At 47.0% G+C, this 16,448-nt stretch overlaps 1 long non-coding RNA gene across 1 annotated transcript; it reads left to right on the top strand.

Annotated features, from left to right (window-relative positions):
• The first annotated feature begins 2,336 nt into the window (after window positions 1–2,336).
• On the top strand, window positions 2,337–9,924 carry LOC146889975 (uncharacterized). The gene is made up of 3 exons (XR_015736360.1): window positions 2,337–2,522; window positions 5,610–5,674; window positions 8,458–9,924. It is a non-coding gene; the product is annotated as an uncharacterized LOC146889975 (long non-coding RNA).
• The last annotated feature ends 6,524 nt before the right edge of the window (window positions 9,925–16,448 follow it).

The following is a 16,448-nucleotide window of genomic DNA, read 5'->3' as shown; positions in this document are numbered from 1 at the left end:
TCCAGATTTAACCTAGCCATTTCCACCGCATCCACTTATTCCCACATCATATCCTAACTGAAGGTCTCCTGAGCATCTACCCAGCATCCTCACTCCATCCCAACACACCTCCTCATTCACCTAACAACAGATTGCAAAACTTGAGAAAAACCCTGCCTATCCTGCCTTCTCACTGGCCCAGATGCTCAGACTTTATTTGTTGGCTTTCTCTTGAGTATGAATCCCGCTCCTCCATGAGGCTGGCAGTTGCCAGAGAGGGAGAACGTAGTCCTCCTGTCAGACTTTTCCCAGTGAAGATATTCTTTCTCGAGAGGGCTGGTTCCACTCGTGTGTTGGACCTGGCCTCATACCAACAGGATCCTTGGCCACCACTGAACACACCCTACACAGTCAACTCTTTTACGTTCAAATCCAGATTTAACCTAGCCATTTCCACCGCATCCACTTATTCCCACATCATATCCCAACTGAAGGCCTCCTGAGCATCTACCCAGCATCTTCACTCCATCCCAACACACCTCTTCACTCACCTAACAACAGGTTGGCAGGCTGGAATGTTCTCGGGTGGCCTTATACACAGCTAGAACTTGGAGTTTACATTCTGTGTCCTCCATCCACAGTATACTCTGTGCCTGAGGTGGGGAGATGGAGAGATCATGAGGCTAGGAGCACCTGTGACATAAGAGACCGAAGAGTGGGAGACCACAGAAGGGGAGGTAATGGGATGCTAAGACTCCAAAGCAACTTGAGGAAAGAGTATACCCACTCAGGAAGACTTTTCTTTGTCTCACCCACTCCTGACCTAGAACGTCTGTCCCTAGCACCTCACCCTAAATGGGGTCCTTGTTGACTGGCATTCACAGATTATTGCCTTTCTTTCTCCACTGGGACAAAGTAGCCAAGCACTGCCCTGCCCCATCCTGGACAGGGACATTCTATGTGATGGTCACCAAATCCCTGGTCACATCAGTCACTTGAGGCTGAGCGACAAGGCGCAAAGCGGTGCTATGGATAACCTGGAGAGGGAAAAAGTAAGGAAGGGGAACACGTCACTAGCTCCCTGACGCATGCTCATTACTGCCCCTGTTTGAAACACCGAAACCAGTGATTGTTAACGCCGGTTAAACATTAAATGGGAAACATGGAAACCCACCACCAACAGTTAGTAGCTGGGTCCTAATTCAAAATTTCCTATTTGGATTTTCTTGGGGTAGAGGGCAGGCATGCACGAGCATTTACCAAAGCCCAGATGGTTTTACCGTGTAAGCTATGGGCAATACAAGTCCTCTGGTTCCTGCAACTTTGAGGCCACAGTTCTCAGTCTCGTCACACTGACACCGGGAAACCATCTGGGAGGGGTGCAGCCAGTAGTTAATTAAGAATTATAATTAAAATACCGATACCGCCCAGGGTTTTCTTTGGGAAAGTGAAAGTGGTTTCAAGCTTATTCCTAAGTTGGTGGAATGGACCCTCAGCTTCCCAAACGATTTCTGGAAATGAAGAAAGAAGTGGAGTTGGTTCTATCATGACATTTGCTCTTCATCTGCGACCGGAATGCCGTACAGAACAGTTAGTGGATGAGCCTGTGGTATTCCATGCAGCTTAGCATACCTCAGTAGCCAAAGGCCCTTATCATAACTCCTAGGTGCCCCTCCCCACTTAACACTAAGCAATCTCTCAACTATAGGATTTGCTACAAAGACTTTCTCAGTCTCAGCTGGGTCTTTCCATTCTTTTGCCTGGGTGGTGAAATTGGCCATTTTGGCATCCATCACTCCTTCTCCTCTAGGACTTCCACAGTGAACTGTTTCCCCGGCCAGCCTTCCATTTCCTGTGCACTCAGTTACACAAGAGCTCCAGGAACTGCCCTTGGCCTTGGCGAGACTTCAGATGACGCACGACGGTCTAGAGACAGACAGCAGCGTCACACATGGGGCTTTGGAGCCAAGGGACAAAAGGGTTTCTCACTAACCAGGGGTCTGGCTAGGCTGGGGCAAAACTGGGCTCTGAGTTTTCTGGCTTCCTCACTTGTCCTGTGCCCAGCACTCCTAGATGTGCCTCGGGAGTTTGATCCTTGCCTGTCTGAGCCTTCTGCCTCCCTAGAGATGAGTGCCCCGAAGCCCCTGGAAAACCCTACTTAGCTGCCATCCACACCACAACCCTCTCCTAGACAAGTTCTCCCCCCTTTTCTGAGGTTCCAGAATACCTGTGCTTTCTAGTGTTACTGTTGTTTTTGGGGAACAATTACTTCTGTGTCTACTGGTTTTACTCATTTGGGTATGCTGTATCTATGTGTCCCCAACATCAAGATCACATGGTGCGAGAGAATTGTCTGTATTCTGTCAATCATGTATTTTAATAAAACGCTGATTGGCCAGGCAGGAAGTATAGGCAGGTCAACCAGACAGGAAGTAGAGGCGGGGCAATGAGAATAGGATAAAGCTAGGGAGGAGGAAACTCCCTCAGCCACTCCTGCACAGATCACTGAAGAAGCAACATGTAAGCTGCCCCTGCTGGAAAAGGTACTGAGCCATTATGGCTAACATAGATGAGAATAATGGGTTAATATAAGTTATAAGAGTTAACAAGAAGCCTGACCTAATGATCCAATCAGTTTATAACCTTATGGAGTCTTGTGTGTGATTTTCCTTGGGACTTGCTGGCTTGTTGGGGTACTGGGCGGGACAGAAACCCCAACAAGCCGGCCCTCGTGTTACAGATGGCGCCCAGACGTGGATAACTGAATCCACAAAAAGCCTGAGAAAGCTTGGGAATGAATAGAGTAAAGCATGGTTTCTTGGTAGCAGCAATTTCTCGGGTCTGCTCTGCTTGCTAGACGCAAGCAAGCGCTCTCATCTAAGAGAGGCTTCCTGACTCAGCTTTAGCTGCAAAATCCTGCAGCTCTTTTAAGAGGTCCTGCCATGAAATATTTCTGGGACTAAGCTAGCTGTGCGGGAGCTGGGCAGGATGAAAAGCAGGCCTGCCCGCAGCCCCTCACTACAATCACAGGGGTGGTAAACAGAATGAAAATGCAAACCTTCCCATGCCCTAGCTTTGCGGTGTGATGGATGCTGAAGGCCACAGAGCCAGCTCCTCATGGTCCAAACGATGGTGTGTGTATGTGTGATGGATGCTGAAGGCCGCAAAGCCAGCTCCTCCTCATGGTCCAAACGATGGTGTGTGTGTGATGGATGCTGAAGGTCACAGAGCCAGCTCCTCTTCATGGTTCAAATCAATCTAAAATCCCCTTCCTACCCCAACTCCAGCTCCTTGTTTTTCCACCCATCTCAGTGCTCTTTGCAACCAACCTGACCTCCTCTCCTCAGTCTCACCTCTCACCCCATCTCCTTCCCTCCAGCCCAATCCTCAGTGTTTAGTCCACAACAACACTCAAGTGACTACTGGGAGATGAGTTGTGTACTGTGCACTCTGCTGTGCATTTGAGAAACACTAGAAATAGATGTTAGGGTAAATCCCTACCCTGTTCCCAGTGGGAAGCTTAGAGTGGTCTACTTGACCAAGGCCGCTTAAGAAATTAGGCAGTCAGCTTCTGGTTACAAAACCAGTATTCCAATCCCACTCCCAGTCAAAACTCAAAACTCTGTCCAGAGCCTTCTTCCCAGTTACCCACTCTGATTACTGGCCAGCTGGTGCCCTCAGACAGCCTGGTGGTTGTGCCCTCACCTAGCACGCTGGGGTGCACAGTAGCATTTCTGTGTGACTGTTATTCTTGAGCTTGAGCAGGACTAAGCTGCTGTCTTTATGGATGGTTGGAGATGGTGAGAAGATGCTTGTCTTCTCTGTGCTCCACGGACACATGCTCCTCTTCGGTCACCTACATACCATCTTGTACCAGGTCACTTTGGACAATAGCCTTGCTAGTAAGGGCACCTTAATGTGACTTTCATGGTCGCAGGACAGCTAGTGTTTCCAGATGGATGCATCAATGGAAGGAGATCTACAGGGCAAGGCATTGGGGGATGAGGGGGAGAACTGGTAGGATGGGGCAGGGGCTATGAGCTTACAGATTGGTCCAGCATCCTCGAACCTGTCTATCTTCAGAGGAACTTACATGCAATGAATACTTGGGCTTACCTGGGGGTGAATAAATGTGGATTCACATCTCCACAGAGAACATTACACAGCTCAAAGGTGTACATTCTTGGTCCACGATTACCCAGCTGATAATATGACCCCAGTGTGTGTTAACTCCAGGTTAGTAACTATTATAATTTCATTTTCTTTCCTGCCTCCCCTACTAGAAGAACCTTCTATTTTCAGTACCCATCACAGAGCCTTGCCAAGAGGAGCTGTACGGATGGGTGGACACATGAGGGCTGCCATGGCATGAATTCCACCCCCCAGCTCTCACTGAACCATTCACAGCCTGATATTGCGATGAGCCTCTGTACCACGCTCCTGCTTGGTCGGAGAACACGCCACTCCTGCTGAGTCTGGTGTCTTTGATCTGAAGTGTGGAGGTCAGACCACCCTCAGATGGTTTCAGAGCCCATGTTTGTCACTCCTCGGCAGCTCCTTCTTGTTGAACGTTCACACAAATTCAGTCTCTTTTTCGGAGTGGTGGATCTCACACACGGCTGTCCACCATGGTCACCATCGCTAGTTTCGCTTCTGTGGACTTCAGTGGCCATCTGCGGCAGAGAACAGGAGGTGGGCAGTTGAGGGGAATGAAAACACAGGGGTCATTGGCCTCCTGTGGCCCACAGCTAGGGAAACACCCTTCCTTTCATACCACTTGTGAACCTCCATCTGACCTGGAGTCCCATCTTATGATATTTACACGGTCCCTCTTCCAGTAGTATTAACAGCAGTATTAGAGATTGGATAGTTGCTATTATAGCTAATTTTCACATATTGATTAATCCGAAGAGTCCAAAAATAAGAATCTAAAAATGTGGATTCCAGAAATAAGAATGTAAAAAATAAAGAAATATAAAGTTGTAAGCCCAGGAGAATGAGAGCAGGCTGTCAGTGGCTTTCTCAGCAGCTTGAGGATTAACTATTAACAGTGGATTACTCCGCTTTACAACCCATAGCTCTGTTTGTGAGGCTGCAGCTGCCCTCTGCACACTCAGGGTCGCTCTGCAGACTGAGGATCAGCTTTTAGATCCCCCTGGCCACCCATGACCAGTAATGATGTGAGCTGAGGTAACTTTTAAATGATGGGACGGACATGACTTTTGACTTTTTGGTCTTACATTGTTCCATACCATTCCCTGCCATGAGAAACTGGCAGTGTCAGGGGAAGTGCAGAGCCTTGGTAAACACCATCAAGGAGTGCCAGGGAAAACAACGGGCTAAATACAAATACTAGTTTAACTGAAAAATTCTGTTAATGGAATTTGCAAGGGCAATTTGTGTCTAAGTTGCACCTCAAGATTGTAAAAATTCCTTTGTTATTGCCTAATGCTTGTTGTTTCTTCATATAAAAAGGGAGGGTTCAAAAGCTGGCCTTTGCCACAGCCTTGCAAGTGCGAATGCTGTCTGTGGTCTTGGCTAGATGATAAGCTTTCTGTGCCCCAGGGAGATTTATTTTTTTTTAAATTTTTTATTTTTTCCTGAAATAAAGTTTGCTTCTTGTTTATTAGACTTCAGTGGTCTGTCCCCATCTTTGTGTGACCCCCGTGGACCAACAAATCTAATTCTCATCTAGGTAGGTTCTATTATATTTTCCCATTTTACGGACAGAGAAAAAAGGTCCAAGAAATAAGGCAACTTGCTGTCAATCACACATCTATAAGTAGCAGAAGCTGAGACTTGGACCCCGGTAGTGTAATTCTAGAGTCTGCCCTCTTAACCACGATGCTGCGCTGCCCCATGACATTATTTTATAATCTCTAAGGAATAGCTGTACCTTATAGTTCATGCTTTTTTTTTTTTATACTAACTCTCATGCCCCTGTAGTCTTTCATGCTTAGACCGCAGTCTTCTCTCCAATATGACTGTAGGCCCCTCTAGGCCATTCCTCTTCCTGACATGCCTTTTGGGCTTAGATGCCCACTTCCATATCCAGCATGGTGAGCTCTGCACGCATCTTAGTCACTTTTCCATTGCTTGGGAAGGAAAGTGCTTATTTGGGGCTTACAGTTTCAGAGCGTTTGCCACCACCAGTATCACGGCAGCGAGCACGACACGGGAGCAGTGGCGGAGACCTCATGCCTTGAGACATAACTACCAGGCAGAGAGAGCTTACTGGGGATGGCTTGGGTGTCTAAAACCTCAGTCTGTCCCCAGTGACACACCTCCTTCAATAAGCCACACATCCTAATCCTTCCCAAACAGTTCTGCTAACTGGGGACCAAGCATTCAAATATACGGTCCCATGGTGGGGGGCATTCTCATTCTCAAACTGCCACGGCAGCCATGACCAGCATGCACTTGGTGCTTACCTGCTCACACTGGACCTGTTCATGGAGTACTGGGTCCTGAAAGGCTCAGTGTTCTACCTCATAGAACAGCTAGAGAAGGTGACAAAGGGGTTTATAGACTCCTGAGCTCCCTGTTCTCCAGAGTCAGCATGCCTGACTTGAGAGTGCATGCTCATCTCTCTAAACATACCCAGGCCCAGTAATCTCTCTAGCTTCATCATCCAGCTTGGTGAGACCCAAAATCCCTGTCTTCCCTTAAGGCCCACAGTCTTTCTTTTTAATTAATTAATTTATTTTACATCCTGACTGCAGTTTCCTCTCCATCTTATCCTCTCATTCCCTCTCTCTCCCTTCTTCCCTCTCTGCTGTGGGAGCTCCTTCCGCTCCATCAGCCAATAGCCACTGAGATACCAGCCCATTGGGGCGTGGTCTCTTTCTTTTTAAAAAAGCAGCGGCTGTCCTCCATTCTCTCTCTGGTTTCCGGCTCCACTTCCGGCTCCTAGACGCCTTTCCTGATTGCGCAGAGGGGCTGTTGTCTGGGATGGTGATCTGTAAGTTTTTTCCTTTGAATAAATAACCATTCTATTAATCATAATTCCAAACTGGTGTGGGATTGTTTGTGACTTAAGCCTTCATCTGGCACCCAAACATTTGGTTGTAACTCCCCCCACACCCCCCTTGGCTGCCTGCCACGAGCTCGGCTAGGCACGAGTCCTCCCTCAGCCGTGGCCTGTGCCCTGTGAGTGGAGCCAGCAGTTCAATATAAACTATCATACAGTGGCTTTTCTTGCTGCAATTCTTTATATTTTCTCTTTACACGCCTCAGATTGGCTTCAAGCCTCCATGTGGATTTAAACTCCACGCCTCCTGGGCTCCACAGGCCCCGGGACAGTCTTTGCCTGCCTGATTTGCTCTTTTCTGAGTTGTTTTTAAATCTCCCTTACAAGCGCAGTGCTTAAGTGGCGTCAACCAGAGCGCAAGCAGTTGCCAAAAGCTGCAACCCCACGGGGCTACTCAGTCACGTGGAGTCATATGTGGCTTCCAGATTGCTCTTCTCTACCCTTGGATTCTGGGTTTCTGGTTCCGTGTATGGAACTGATTTAATTACATTTGCTTTGTCGAGCAACTTATATTTCCCAGTTTTTAACAAATACTAAAGTGGACACTGAAACAGGACCCCATTTCCGTAGTCACCTTTGCAGTGGTTCTAGTCGTGACTCGACAACAGCGCCACCTGCTGGGTAATAGGTAATATGGCAGTTTTCATTTCTAACGCAACTTTTACTGCTTTCTTTACTAATACAATGGATTATATCATGCGAGGTTTATATGAGTATGAGGATACCTTCATTTACTGGTTACAAGGTTTTGGTTTTCTTTTCCATATTCTATCATTAAGGAAGAATATGACACTCCTAAGAATGAAACAATCTTTACAGACTAATAATGAACGGCTAACTGAAAGGATTAAAATTATTGAAAATAAGAGCTTATCTAAACAAGTGGATACTATGATAGACAAAATTGACTCAATCTCCAAGGGTACTAGGAAGTTACATGAAAGGGTTCAGGCTGTTGAATTTGATGTTCAAACGTTATCACAAAGTTTGATAAGGTAACAGACAGAACGTACCTCCAGGATGGGAATATACATGATATACAAGAAAGTTTAAGGAGGACATGTTATCTTTGAAGGAAAAAAGTAAAGCCTTGAAATCACAGGTGCAGAATGGGAACCAAAAAATTGATACCTTAGTGATCATAAATAAAGTTAATGCCTTAAAAAAGGTGAAGTCTTTAAAGAGACAGAGTACAGATAGTTATAGATTAAAAGAAATAAAGAAAAATAAGCCATGCAAAAATGGAAAATTCACAGAGAGTTTGGATTCTGTATATTGTGTTTTCTATTAATTTTTTGACTGTAAAGGAGCTAAGTACAGAGGCACATCTCATTGTGTGGGCTGCTAAGATAAACCAGGACGTATATTATAAAGCTATCTTGACTTCAGAATTTGGATCTAGGGACATGATGTTTTGGAAAAGAGGTCCTTTTTTTTTGTTTTCACAGAGGATGAGACCCATTGGATTGCTTCTATCTCAATACGGTATGATAGACCACGCCCTACTGAAAGGTTGCTGTAGACACCATCAAAAAATTACTTCACTCAACTGCTGACTGAGATGAACCTTGCACACAGGTTACACCATAAAAGACCTGATTAACAGTGCCCCCATACAGCAGGAAGAAGTTTGGAGAGAAATAACTGCGCCCATATTCCCAAATATTGTTTGTAAATGTTCTTTTACATTTAAAGGGGGATACAATATAGATATGAATAATTTGCACTGGTATGGATTTTAAGGTCAATTTTGTTATATGTATATGTATTTCTGATATTGATTAAGGTATTGTGATTGTGTAATTCATTTTAAAAATGTAATGTATAATTAGGAAATATAGGTTGATAATGGATAATCATCAATAATAGTCAAGCTTGTAGTCATGTTAGTTAGATTTTCTAGATATATAGAGATATATTTCAGTTAGATAGGCATTCTTCATATCTTTCAAAGACTTCAGAATATGGCATTTTAAATGTTTTTAATAACTTAGGGTTTTTCATGACAATGAGACACATCTGATCCTGGCAGCACCAGCTACTTCAAGAGGAAAATGGGCATCGAAGAGGCTCCTTGTGGAGTTTGATAGCCATTTGGGCAAGAAACTGCTCTTGCCTGGACTGATGCATAGACTGGACACAAAGAACCCGCAGGACTGCTGAACTTGCCTAAAGGTGAGATGGTCTTTCGGGGTTCCTGATTCATGAAAGAGTCTACGAGACATTCTGCAGGACACAGCAGATAGTGACTGAACTGCCTTTGAAATTTCCTACTTCATGGAAAAGTCTGCTGGATACTATGGACCTAAAGGCTGAAAATGGATGCCTCAATGGTACAAAAGAACTTTGGGTGACTGTCCAGGCAGCGAGATGTCTCTGTCATTTCTAGAATTTGGTAGTTGCTTGTTTCTTGTTTGCTTAGGTAATATTATATCCTTCTGGAATCTTTGATGGAGTTGAAGAATGGATAGTCATAGTTATAGTTTTCCTTAGTTATGATAAAAGATAAAATAGATATAAATATTGTAACTGTAATTCTTGCTTGATAACTGTTTTGTTATATGTAATTTTACGATGTTAAAGTGAAGCCTTTTTTTTTGTTTAAACAGAAAAAGGGGAAATGATATAGGAGTGTCATCTGCCTATGTGTTACTTTCATTGGTTAATAAAGAAACTGCCTTGGCTTTTGATAGGACAGCAGCTTAGATAGGCAGAGTAGAAAGAACAGGATGCTGGGAGAAAGAAGCAGAGTCAGGCAAACGCCATGGAACCAGCCACCAGGTCAGACATGCTGAATCTATCCCAGTAAGCCACCACCTCATGGTGCTACACAGATTATTAGAAATGGGTTAATCAAGATGTGAGAATTAGCCCATAAGAGGCTGGAGATAATGGGCCAGACAGTGTTTAAATGAGTACAGTTTCCGTGTAATTATTTCGGGTAAAGCTAGCTGGGAGCCAGGTGGTGGGATGCAGCCCACCACTCCTTTTGCAACACCTCTTCCCCTTCATCCACTCCTTTTCTGTTTCTGTTCAGAAAGAAGCAGGCCTCCCATGGGTATCAGCAAAGCATGAAGTATCAAGTAAGACTAAGCACCTCCCTTTGCATTTAGGCTGGGCAAGGAAATCCAGTATGAGGAACAGGTTCCCAAGAGCCAGCCAAAGCATTAGAGATAGCCCCTGATCCCATTGTTAGGAGTCCTACAAATAGACCAAGCTACACCACTGTCTCATGTATATAGAGGAAGGTCCATGTTCTTAATGCGTATGAACCCGTGAGATGCTTTCCCTAGGAACAGAACTTCAGTGACCTTCAGGGTTATTTACTTCAGGCTTTCTGTTTGAAGGTGAGTAGACTAACCATTGCACATCGAAATGAACATGGTAGAGTAACTAGAAAAAAAGTCTAGGAACTAGCTTCTTTCAGCGTTATCAGAAGGTGTCCTGTTGATTAGCTACAAGAGAGGAGCTGGCTTATCACTAATTAGAGGGTCTGAGGAGGCAGAAGGTGCAGCAGACGTGGTGTAGCTAGGTTGGTTCCTGGCTAGGGGTTCTCCACCTTGACCCATATCATCTCAGTATTGGGGTCCTTCAGCTCCACCATATAGTCGAAGACTGTGGTGGTATCAACCTTGGTCTCTATGTCTTCAGAATCCAATGACTTGAGAGGTTGTTTCAACAAAATACAAGGCTCAGAGGCACTCGGGTTCTGTCTAGGCTGTGCCCACAGTCCTGGAGGTTAACCCTTAAGGGTCTAAGCTCATTAGGTATCACCTTCCGCCTTACCAGGCTCGTTGATCAACGGGAGGATAGGAGAGTAGGGTTGTAGGAGACGAAGAAGGAGCCATCATTCATAGAATAGTCATGATGTGCCTGGGCCCAGGACAGACTCTATCATTAGATAGTCAGTGCTTAGAAAGAGTTTGAGTGAGCGAATAAATGACAACAGAAAAACAAATATAAGAGAGAAGTAGAACTTTTGCTGAAGTAGAAACTGAAACTCAGATACCCAAGACAATGGAAATGTAATTTGAACCCAGGTCTGTCTGAATCCACATGCATGCAACTGGGGAGGTGATGTGAGTAAGGATAGGAGCATGACAGGATCTCTCTCTGCATTTGTGGTGGACAGTCTGCCTTGCACATGTGAGTGTGTGTGTGTGTGTGTGTGTGTGTGTGTGTGTGTGTGTGCAGGGAAGTGGAGAAGTCCAGGCCTGACCCCCAAGCCCCTGCTCTGCTGGGCACTGACCCTCCTCCCCACTCCCACTTTCTTCTATCCCTTCGTGTTGTTTTTTTTTTTTTTTAGCAGCTCTCCTAAGTCAGGTCCATAGAGATCTTTGCAAAGTCCTTCTTGGGTACCTCTGCCCAAATCTCCAGCATCTTTCTCTTCTGTCACCCTCTGCTTTTTTTTTGGGGGGGGGTCAGGGGAGCCCTAGACTATTAGAGGGGGACCAAGATTGTTACTCGTGTCTCCCTCTGTACCAGCCTTGAGATACCTCTCCACACTCTGTGGATTCTTGAACTCAGGACTCTGCGACAAAGCCTTTGAGAAGCTTCAGCTGGATAGGGAGGAGACCTCATCCTGGGCAGGGACTGCCCTCCCCCCACCTCCCATCCTCTTTCACAGCTTCTTGATCTAGTCTTTCTTGACCTGAGGACAAAAAGAGGGCACAGTCTGAAAGGCAGATCCTAGTTCCTAGGAGAAAAAGCCAGGAGGATGCAGGCTCTCTGTCACCAGCAGGGATGGTGCACTGGTATCTGTGTGCTCATTGCTTTCAATGCACCGGCTGTTGTCTGAATCACCTGATGTCACTCCGCTGGAGCAGAGTTAGACCATCGGGGGTTGGGCAAGAGATGGAAAAAGAGAGTTTTTAGAGGCGGGAAGGTATCTGAGTGTTGGGGTTATGTATGAAAAACGGGGCAAGCAGTGTGGGTACGGGTATCTGCTGTCCAGTTCTACAGCAACAACATTCTCAGTTTTCCCAACAGACACCCCCTCCCGCCAGCTACGAGCTCCAAAAGGGCATGGACCTCCGGAGTTGAAATTTATATTTCATTTTCCTGCAGTGGGAAATCTAATGAAATTTCACTTAATGCAATTTACTTGTTCATCTCAGGCACTAGCCTGGACCCTCGAGGGAACAGGAGAGAATACGACTGCCCTGGTTCTTGTCTGCATGGTGCTCACAGAGGGCTGGCCTTGTGCAGGGGGTGCCCTGGAGGAGACTCCAGGACAGCTTGTGTGTGGGCAGAAGATCCAAGGACCAAGTTTTGGGAAAAGAGACCAAGTTCTGTTAAGGGAGCGAGGCAGAGCTTCACCTTTCACAGTGGGAAGTGGGGAAGGATCTTAGGAATTTAGGGTCCCCCAGTGAGTGACCCATCTCTGCCTCTGGAAGCAGACTTTGCAGTTGGGCAGCACTTTTCTGGAAGGAATCCAGAGTGATACCTTAAGGATGGTTGGTCCTTGATGAGGCTCTTCTGGAGGGTCCAGGAGCTCCAAGTCTCAGCCCTATCCTATTTTCCCCAGCATGGTCTCACTCCATCTACCATGGTCCCTCTTTGCTATCCTTACTATGTAGCTATTCACTTCCTGAGTCCTCAGTTTGATCAACTACTCCTTTGGCTTTCGTCTGCTGGTCTCTTCCCTTCCCTCTGACTTTGTCCCTGCCTTCTGACTTGGCCCTAGTTGTCACCTTGCCCTGCAGATAATTGCATGGTGACTCTCTGAGGTCTGCAGCCTGCCCTGGCAGGGGTCGGGTGGAGTGAGTGACGGGCGAGAGGTGTCCAGGCCTCTGCCTCCTCGGTGTCCAGCTTCATCTTTAGCATCTGTTCCTTGTAGATTTTGTTATCGAAGGTCTTAGAAGATTCCCCCTTCTCCTCCTCCAGGACATGGAAGGTTTGAGGTTTTCCTGCACCAGGGCTCTGAACACTGCGTTATTCGCCGTGGTGGAAACACGGTATGTTTTACTCCATAGCCCGCAGGTTGGAAGCACTGCCAACTCCTTGCCTCCTCCCTGGACCTGGGGCCAGCCTGGAGTAGGGAGGAATACAGTACTCAGTTTGTGTATTGGGGGACACTGGAGAAGGGGCTGGAGGAGAAAGAGGTATGGGGAGACACAGAGAGAGGCGTATCCTCAGGAGAGATGGTGGGACGAGGTTTCTCGTGAACTCAGGGACATTCCCCAGGCAGGGTGCCGGAACCCCAGGTTCACAAGAATGACACTGTGCTGGACAACTTCCTTGTCACTGCTTCCTGTGGGCCAACGGAGAGGTCCGGAAGGACTCTAGGTAGAAGTTCATCCTGGGATTGAGGACTCACATTTGCTTGAGTGGGTGGGGCTTGGGAAGCAAGGGCAGTGAGGATCAGAGAGAACAGGAAACCATCTGGGGCTGGAATTGATAGTCATCAAATTCTGTCTAATTTCAGCCACTAGGGAACACTAACACTTCCACCACACAGTGGTCAAGGATCTTTATAGGATCGCCATGAATCTCATACAGATATATAAAAGGAGACTGCCCTTTTAGGATGGGTATCTGTCTGTCTATCATCTGTCTGCGTATCATCTATTCTATTCTATCTATCTATCTATCTATCTATCTATCTATCTATCTATCTATCTATCTATCTATCTATAATCTATCTTCTTTTGAGCTTCTCTCCTGGGAGTTCTGGTCTCCTAGTGTTAGGTACTTGGGCCTGCTTCTCCTTGGAAGGACTGTAACTTAGCTGAATGCTCTCTTAGATTTTCTCAGCAAGTCTGTGGGTTCAGCCTGAGTTTTCTTGGAAGTAGTGATTGCCCCTGGGTGAGGGGCAGGACACATTGCCAATCCAGAGAGGCTGCCTATGGATTTCACCCTAACCGAAAGAGCATATCCCACCCCCATCCCCTTCTTGTTTTATTTTCTTGGGATGCTGGGGAGTGAACCCAGGGCCTTGCACATGCTAGGCCAGTGCTCTGCCACTGTGGTATAAACTACACAAGATCTTCATGACTGCTTTAGGAAGCCCTTTCCCTGTGCCCTGGGCCATGTGAGGCACACGTCAGAGATGATTTTGTCAACCCTCAGGGCAGCCAGTAATGTAGGGGCTCTTGCTATCCGCACTCAGGTTGGGATGGAAAACATTTTGTTAAGGACTCTCAGGGCTTGGTTTTCAATAGCAACTAGCAGTCTAAAGAGGCGGTGTGGAGGCCGCTCTCTGCCTGCAGATGTCTTTTCTTGACCGCCACGATGCGTAAACAAAGTGGCAGTCCACGAGAAAGGAAAGATGTTACATGTGAATGTTGGCAGCTAGTTAGTGGGAGGTGAACCACAGCTGCTTCTTTAGAAAGGTGTCCTCTCAAGTGTCCTCCACTTTCCCTGCCCCCGACATTTGTGTTTCCCCATTCCCTGCCTGAACTCTGCTGGTCAGTCCTGTCGACCCTGGCTGCACACTAGAATCCCTGAGGAGCTTAAAAAACATTCCCGATTTAATGGTCCGGGAGAGACTCTGGCGTGGCTGGTTTTTCCAGCCCCACCCCTTGGTGGAGATGGCTCTCATTCACTTCAGGGGCTGAAAATCACGACTGTAAACCATTTTTGCAGTTTTTGGTCTAGACCCTAGACCTTGAATCCTGGCTGCTTTACTTCAAGGCTCTGTCTCACTGGCCAGAGCGGTGTGCTGTTTATCTCACGACCTTGTACACAGAGGACTTAAAGAGACTCTGTCCTTCTGAGACCTTGAAGGTAGACAAAGAAGCCTGTGAGGAAAGATAATACCTTGGCCTCCAGTCATCTTTTAACCGCTTCCACACCAGAAGCACAGCTGAAACAGCCTGTCCTGCTCTGAGACCCCTTCCCAGCTTTCCTGTGATACTCTCTGTTTCAAGTCTGGCCCCAAGGAGTAAGAGCCGGATTGCTCAGGACATTTGTTTACGTGCTTGTCTCGCCTCTGCCTGTGGCTAGGTCTTCTCCAGTTTCTTAAGTGGACCAGGGCTAGCATAGCTCCATGTAGATAATGCTCAATGTACCTTCCTGCAGGGGTGACATTCAAGCAATCCATTTGTCCCCGGCTCCGAATGTCTTAAGCAATTAAAGAGTTTATTAACCTTTTATACACATCTGTGGGATTCCTGGTTTTCCTAATCTGTTTTCTCAGAGATTTGGCCATCCAGCTCAAGCCTTGGATTAGAAGCACAGGTTGGGAGGAGGTAGCTGTTAGTACTGGGGTCTCCTGAAGGGCCAACTCAGGGCAAAGACTGAGGCCACCTATGGGTGGGTATAGAAAAGGGAAGGCTTTTCTGACCTCCCTTCATACTCCCTCACCCATACCACTGCCTCCCACCATCTTGGTTGTCTGAGAGGTCTTCAATGGGGGGTGGGGCTGGAGAACCCCAGGGACACATATTAGTACCCTACTGTCTGCTGGGGGTAAGGGGCCATCATGGTGACAGCAGGCATGGGCATTCTCCTGTGTGGACCACGGAGGGGATGAGGCCACTGAAGATGAAGGGGTAGGAGAAATAGTCAGAGGTGCTGAGTGTGTGTGTGTGTGTGCACATGCATGTCCATGCACACACGTCATGTGTCTATAGACACGAGGGATAGGGAATACACAGCAGAGGAGAGTAGTCAGACAATGGACCTTTACTCTCTGGTCTCTCTTTTCTCTACTCCCCATTTCCTTTCCCTAACTGGTTACAAGGACCAGTGGGCCTGTGCCTTCACCCAGCAGCACAAACAGCCCCAGGTTCCTGGAGACGGAGGACCTGGGGCTTAAGCTTACCCAGATGACTGAGCAGGACTCACATGGGAAACCTGCTGAGAGGCACTGGGAGGAAGACAGTGCTGGGAGTTCATCTGGAAGTCGGGCCAGAGGAGGGATTTCTGACTATGCCCTTCTGAGACAGGCCATTCAAGGAAGCTGGATAGCTTTCCGTTCTGGGTCTGGGGGACTTGTGGTGGTTGGAACATTGACACAGGTGACGGTGTTTCCACAGCTCTTTCCATTTGTCACAGGACAAAGGCAGAGGCTTAGCTTTTATTTCTTACACTCTTTAAAGCCAGTAGCCTAATAGATTAATTCCATAAGATGTCATAAACGTTTTCTTCCCACCTCCTAGCCCTCCAGAGAGGGACCCACATGCAATCTGGGGTTCCCTCTGGAGTCCTTCCATTCAGACACGGATAGGGGCATGTGGTCTTCCCATTGTACATGTCAGGTGGCCTGTCACACACAGTTCTGTCCCCGTTTTCTCTCTGTGCCGTGGAGATCTCTGTACACCAGTTTACAAGGAATTTCCTTGTTCTTGACGACAGCACCCGCGTTTCAGTGAATGGACACACCTGCCTCTTAGTTAACCTGCGTGGTGGTTTTTAGGAACCTAGTTGGCATAGGAGGAAATGTGTCTGATTGACGTGGCCTATCCAAATTGTCACCCACAACAGAATCTGAGCT

This window comes from Myodes glareolus, chromosome 24, assembly GCF_982192425.1.
Source record: "Myodes glareolus chromosome 24, mMyoGla1.1, whole genome shotgun sequence".
Taxonomy (NCBI): Eukaryota; Metazoa; Chordata; class Mammalia; order Rodentia; family Cricetidae; genus Myodes; species Myodes glareolus.
This window is presented reverse-complemented; position numbering and strand designations above follow the sequence as displayed.